We start from the raw sequence: 7641 nt of genomic DNA on the forward strand, positions 1-7641 counted from the left end.
CAAAAGTATCCTTCAAAGTGGCAAACTTCTGCCTCTGGAGTTGGAGTCGATGATCACAAAGACTTTTGTGAGTAGAGAGAGTCTCAATCTCTTGACTAAGTTGATGGGCTTTCTCTGCATGTCGAATACCCACCCTCAACTCTTCGTCAATCTCGCTCTGTTCGGGTTGCTGAATGGATGCCTTACGTTTCTCCTCTTGAGAGATTTTTTCTTGAAGTGCTGCTATCTGTGTTTTCCATTTTTGAATATTGTCATTGCAAGCAGCAACTTCTTCGACGTACGTTTCAGAAAGCTTTTGCAATTTTGAAACTTTGTCGGTCGAAGTCGAAACGGCGTCCCATTCAGCAGTCTGAGTGTCAGACTTGGAGGAGATTTGAGCGGTAAGATCCCTTTGACGATGGGGATCCGCAGTGGCCAAATCAATAAGAGTCATCAACTCCATCACAAAACTTCCAATCTCAGCAGAAGTTTCCAAAACATTCACTTGCTTCAAGAGTTTCTTAAGACTAATTTGAGCAAGGGAATTCTCTTCCAAGACTTTAAACAAATCGACATCAAGGATTTTCTTTTTGATCTTGGTCAGGAGGCTGCTAAGCGATGGTGCTTCAGAAGTTGCCCCAGAAGCGGTCGAACTACTCTGAGAAGAATCCTGGAAATTGAAACGGGTGCTAAGCATGGCTTTCAGATACTCCAAAGGTCTTTGCACTTTGAGGTTTTCAAGCTCCTCGCGAGAGAAACTGGTCGAACCAGTTGATTTGCTACTCCCTTGGACCCGGTCAGGAACAGGTGGAGTGTTTCGCGTCGAAGTATGTTCGACCTCTGTTCGTTTCGACTGATTGTCCCCATCTCTGACAGCTTCATCTTTAGGAGTATCTTCGACCACAACCTCCATTTCAATATCATCACCCTGAGGTGCAGCATGTAATCCTGGATGAGGAGGAGATTCATCTTCAGAGGCTTCACCCACAGTGGTGTCGAACTCTCCTACGGTTTGCATATCATGGTCACTTGTGGAGACATCTGCCTCTGGGGCTATTTCCTCCAGAATTTTCTCAGGCGTTTTTTCGACAACCACCTGTTCCTGAAAATAAATTCTAAGATTTAGAAGGAAAGAGGTAGGAAAGGTAAAACATACGCTGTCGAAATAAAAATTACCTCAGGAATTTCAGTATTAAAACTGGACTTCCCACTCCCCATATCTTTCGACTGAGGCTTGGCAGGAGAAGCACTGGCAAGATCCTTCCTGGTTGGTTTAGCAATGGACCTTTGGGATGAGACCTTCACGAGTTTCTTTTTCTTCTGAGGGGGAGGGATTAACTCTGGAGATTCATCACCAGACTCTTCATTAGGGACTTTATCCTCTTCTTTCTCCTCTTCATTCCTTTTCTTTTGGATTGTTGGGGGTCTTCGACTTACCTAGTCATACAGGCCAAAGCCAGTTAGTCCCAAATAATGGAAGGAAAATAATAAGAAGAAAAAAAAAGTTTTGCACCTTTGTCGAAGGCTTTTTAGCAGTACTGGGCGACGCTTCGACAGCAGCTTTCTTAACAGGGATCTTCACGGCTAAGGAAAGAAGTAAAATTCAGAAACAAATATAAGAGATACATGATAAGACAGTTAGAATAACAGAAAGAAAAATCATATTTTTCTGTGAACACCTTCAAGAATGGTATCTTCCACGCGAACGTGTTCTATTCCAATATGAAGGTGTCCTGGATATTCGCCCAGATGATACTTAGTCGGAACCACACGCTCAGCAGGTTTTTGATACTTTTGACGAAGAATTTTCATAAAATCCCCACAAAGGAACCAGTCTGGAAGTGGAAAACCAAACGCCACCCCAAAGTCAGCAGTTGGCAAGGGAGGAAACTTTGGTGGATGACAATTGAAAGCAAGGTCATAGCGCGCCTCTGGTGAAAGATTGGAAGGCAATGACAGTTTTTTAAACTTCTCTGCCAATTTGCGTTTTAATTCAGCCGCTGCTTCACATATGGTTCGACTAAGATCATCAGGTCTATACGCAGTTTCAAAATACTTTTGAAATTTCTGTATTTCCTTAATATGTCGTTGAATACCTTTTTTGGTCCGATCCTGCACAAAAGCGAAAGCATTTGTCAAATGCGTGGCAAAAGCAGCTACGTCAAAAAATTTGTTGGAATAATAATCCTTCCACCATTCATCAAACTCAGAGGTGCATGAGAATGATGGTCGAAAAATAACTGGTCGAATGTCGAGAGAAGCATCAGCTAGTTTCTTCGACAGTTCTTTGCCTTCGTCTTCAGTGTGAAGGGAGTTATAAAAAATGATGGACCCCTTTTTGGGGAATATAGGTTGAGGTTTGATTTGGATTAGACCAAACTGTCTAGAAACAAGGTTGGGTTGATAAACTATCAAAGCAACCTGATTTTTTGTGGTGTTACGATAAGAAAAAAGGAGCCTAGGGGTCAAGAATGACTCCCAAACATTCAGAAATGTATTTTCATCCTTTTGCATCTCCAGAGGCAGTTGTTGGGTAAACCACTTAGGTCCAATCTTCCTATCAGCAAAAGGTGCCATGGTCGAAGTAAATTGATACCTTGTAGCAAACATCATAACATAGCTTTTAAAGGCTTGTCGAAGGCTGATTCCTTCGTCAGTTGGCGTTAGTAGCACTAATCGTGGCCATTCGACAGTCCTATCGCTTACTTCTTCTTCATCTATTTCTGGTGCTACAGGCAGATTGGCTTCAAAGGTGGCATTGAGCCATAGTTGCAAGAGCCAAAAGGGTCCTGACAAGTTGATTTTCCCTTGGGTTTTGGTGTTCTTTAAGAAATGTACGCTCTCGCTCAAAGATTCATAGAGATTCGCCAGAATCATTTCGCTCAAACATAGTTTCGTGCCTGCATGAAGCTGATTGGCTATGGTGATAAATCTCTTAGCAACTTGAAGAGAGCGAGAACAGAACACATATTTGGACAGCCATAATGTCAAAAAGGCTATATGTTCGACATCTAAAACTTCAGTGGTACTCTTATCATGGTAATAGGACATGAATAAGGAGTAGGGTGCAAGGCTAGTCTCGAAGGCAATGGTATCTTCACTTAAGACAGTAGGGTCGAAATCTATACCATTGGGGTGAAGACCAACAATGGCTGCTGCGTCGAAAAGAGTAGGCGTAACCATCCCACAAGGGAGGTGGAAGGTGTTGTAAGTACTATCCCAAAAGTAGAGAGAAGCCAAAAGCATATTTGGACAGATATTGGGTCCTACTCTTGACAACTGGATAAGGTCGAAAATGCCTACTTCTTTCCAAAAAGACCCTTTAACTTTTTCGATTTTATCTAACCAAGATATGTAGTCACAAGGATCTTTCGACCATGGGCAGGTTCTAAATATCCTGGGAAAATTCAAATAGGCTAAGTCCAACTCTCCAACATCTGTCGAACTTGATGAATCTTTCTGTTCTACAACTTTCTCTTTAGGCTGAGGTTTTCTTCCAGCGCCTATGGGTTTTGTGTGAAAGTAAGATGGAAAAAACTCTCTTAAACGCTCTGGTTTAATCTCTGGGTTTGGAAGGGGACCTAACATAGCGTGATAATTTCCAGAAATAAGAACAGGGATTAATACCTGAGATTTATAAATGCAGTCTTTTTCCTTTTCGTTTGGAGGTTCCGGAACATACTGTTGGTTTCCAATGGTCATTGGCCCTTTTAAATCATGCGCAGGAGGAAAAGATGAGTCTTGTTTCTTCTTAGAGTGTTTACTGCTTGAGGGTTTTTGAGGCGCCATTGTTGAAACAATTGAAGAAGATTTCTCAGAAAATGTGAAAAGCTTGAGAAATGGGTATGAAATAAGGAAATCTGAAACGTGAAAGGGGTTAAAGAAAAGGTTTATGGGTATTTATAGGAAGAAGATGTTGAAAAGTTTTATAGGGAAATGGTGTTAGTGGGACACGTGGCCATCTCTGATGGGAATAGTGAAGAGTTGGAAGTTGAAAAGAAATCATGACGTGAGGAAATGATGGAAGTGAACTCTGAACGTGGGCTAAGACGTGACATTTTGGAGAAAGTGTAATGGTGAATCTGCATTGGAAATTGAGATTATCAGAATTACATTTAATGAGGTTTAAGTGACATGGCATCAAAACGCTGATTGACAACAAATGACTGTTTCTCCCAGAACGAACAGTCGAAACGTCTTTGCTGGGGGGCAATTTGTATACGTGCGTTTTCGACGCCATGAGATTTGGTGTAAGAAATGATGTTTTCGACAAATGATGACATGGGTTAAAACGATTTGATTAGTATGGTTCGACACTTCGACCAGAAGGAGGTTTCGTCATTTCGACAAAGATGTTTGCACCTAGGGAAAGCACTTTCGACAAGACACGGAAGACATTGCAGTATGTTGATAATTCGACAAAAGCCTGAAGGAAGACGTCACTTCGACTTAAAAGTAAATTTGAATTTAAAAGGTTGTGACGTTTGGCAGAAGACGCGTGGAAGCATCTGGCGAAAGGAGGCGAGCCATGTGTCATAGTTTTAGGATTTAGTCGTTAATGACAGTTATGTTATTTGTGTATATATAGGGTAGTTATTATCTAAAAAGGGTGTGAAGAATTACTATATACAAAATTTCTGAAAACACTCAAAGTACCCGTGTGAGAGAAAAGAGTCATATTTGGAAAATGTATGTGTAAACAAACACCAATCCCTTCAAAGTTTATTTTATAAAGTTTAAGTCTTTACAAATCTCTTTTATGCCTTCCAGTCATTTATCTTTCTGCACTTTATCCTTTTCGACATTTTACATTTCATCAGTTAATTTCTGCCATTTACTTTATCTTGTTAAATTTACATCTACTTAACATTCTAAATCAACACATTTCGACGTAAAACACTTGGAGAACAGAAATAAAAGATATGAAAGTGATTTTAGACATCTTCGATGCCATCTAGATTTGCACATGTCCTAGGATTTGTGTGGTTGATCCTGCAAGTAACCCAATTCTACACGTTTTGGTAAACCAGAGGTTGTTCGCCAAATTTCACAGCGAACACCCGGCGAACCGAAAAAAAATGAAAAAAGGTTCGGGCAAAAATTAGGGATAAAAAGAAAAAACTGTACACCCGGCAAGTCGAAAACCCCACAAGGGAGACTTGGGCAAAAAAGGGTATCCCGGTGGACTGAAAACCCGAAAGGGCGGTCCAGGAAAAAGAGGAATTGAAACGAACAGCTGCGTCTAGCATGATCGTTTGTACTTTGGTTATGACACCTGGATAATCCCCAAGAGGGATCGATCGGAAGCGTCTTGTTCAGAAGGCAGAAAGCACGGAGAGTCTTGAGGACATATGGGGTGTAACCGAGTTGGAACTCGATGAGATCACGGGTTCGCATTGCCATTAGGATAAAATTTTTCCTTTTGTGCGCAATTACCTCTTTTCAGGGATTGCTTCCTGTGCTGCTCAGTCATGAGCCACCTTTTTCAATCAATAAAATGCATATGCAGTCAAATAATTTTGTTTTTGTTTTCACTACCGCTTTGATTGCAAAAACATCCGTTTGTTTTGATAAGAATCTTTGCATTTTGAGACATAGGGGTCCCTTCCAATGCATGTTTATAAGATTGAAAGCCGGAAATTTTATTCGGAAGGTTGAGTGACTCAGGTGTTGAAATTTTGGCACGCCTGGGGCACGTTTTATCTAACGATCTCTTTTGCAGGTGCTGTTAGATATTTTCACTCACTTGCAGGTTGTGGTGTGAAGCCTGTTGGCAAAAGAATCCCTCAAAGTCCAATCAGGGATGAGGGATAGAAGAACGGTGAAAAGACGACGAAAGAAGTGCGATGATCCTATAGGGTAATCAAAAAGACTCTTCAAAGTCTGAGGATTAGGGAGTTGGCCCGGATTTGAGGAGGTCGTTTGTCTCGAAGCAGAGAAAAGCTGAGAATACAAGGTGATGAAGCAGAATAGACCATATGAGTCTGGGAGCTCTCAGAAGTGGAAAATTGACACCATGGTTAGAGGGTGAATGCCAACGTTCGACGAGTCGACAGGTGTTCCATGTCAAAATTTCGTACCTCCCCAGCAGTTTGAGATTGTTGGCTCCCCCAGCTGGTCCGAGATCGGTGTTTCCTCGGTAGTCAGGCCTGAGATAGTTATCTCCCCAGCAGGTTCGGAACTTGTACCCCCAGCGGATTCGAGATCGGTATTTCCCCAGCAAGTCTAAAGTTTGCTGTTTCCCCTAGCAGGGTTGAGAGTGTTATTCCCCCAGCAAGTCTAAAGGTTGTTATTTCCCCCAACGGAGTTGTGCGTTGGTAGTTTTTCCCCAGCGAAATCCCCAAGCAGATCGGGTTCAATGGAGGTAATCCCCAGTGAGGGTTATCCTTTCCCCAGCAGTAGTGTTATTCCCCAACAGGGTGGAGATTGGAGTGATATTGAGATCCTCAGCAGAGTGGCTCGTGTCGTCCCCGGAGGGGGATATTTTTTATGCATTCATCATTAATTGCATAGCATATTGCATCATTAATCGCGTAGCATTTCCATTCAGTATGGAGCATTACGCCATAGAAAAAGCAAACATATGCATACATATGTTAAACCAGATTGGATCATATCCCCAGCAGAGGCGGATCATTTTTTCAACATCTGTATGGCACCTTTGCAGCCGTTGCTCTTGGCAGCATTCAGAATTGATAATCCCCAGAGAGATTTATTTCCTCACCCGTCCGTGAAAGGAAAGCTTGATTCTCTCCCCAGTGTAGACCCCGACAAGTGTCTGCCTTGTTCTGACATATGTAGATGTTGTCTTTGCGATACTGGTAAGTGTCGTGTTGATCCCCGTGTGGGTCCTTTTTTGGTGTTCGTACACATCATCTTTCGATGTCGGTAAACATCGAGTTTCTTCCCATTCATCGGTTGATGTCTGGTCGTGGTTTCTTTATTCCCATTCATCGGTAGATGTCTGGTCGTGGTTTCTCTCTTCCCATTCATCGGTAGATGTCTGGTCGTGGTTTCTTTCTTCCCATTCACCGGTAGATGTCTGGTCGTGGTTTCTCTCTTCCCATTCATCTGTTGATGTCTGGTCGTGGTTTCTTTCTTCCCATTCATCGGTAGATGTCTGGTCGTGGTTTCTCTCTTCCCATTCATCCGTTGATGTCTGGTCGTGGTTTCTCTCTTCCCACTCATCCGTTGATGTCTGGTCGTGGTTTCTCTCTTCCCATTCATCGGTAGATGTCTGGTCGTGGTTTCTTTCTTCCCAGTCATCGGTAGATGTCTGGTCGTGGTTTCTCTCTTCCCATTCATCGGTAGATGTCTAGTCGTGGTTTCTTTCTTCCCATTCATCAGTAGATGTCTGGTCGTGGTTTCTCTCTTCCCATTCATCCGTTGATGTCTGGTCGTGGTTTCTTTCTTCCCATTCATCGGTAGATGTCTGGTCGTGGTTTCTTTCTTCCCAGTCATCGGTAAATGTCTGGTCGTGGTTCCTTTCTTCCCAGTCATCGGTAAATGTCTGGTCGTGGTTTCTTTCTTCCCAGTCATCGGTAGATGTCTGGTCGTGGTTTCTCTCTTCTCATTCATCGGTAGATGTCTGGTCGTGGTTTCTTTCTTCCCAGTCATCGGTAAATGTCTGGTCGTGGTTTCTTTCTTCCCAGTCATCGGTAA

This window comes from Lathyrus oleraceus, chromosome 4 (assembly GCF_024323335.1).
Source record: "Lathyrus oleraceus cultivar Zhongwan6 chromosome 4, CAAS_Psat_ZW6_1.0, whole genome shotgun sequence".
Taxonomy (NCBI): domain Eukaryota; kingdom Viridiplantae; phylum Streptophyta; class Magnoliopsida; order Fabales; family Fabaceae; genus Lathyrus; species Lathyrus oleraceus.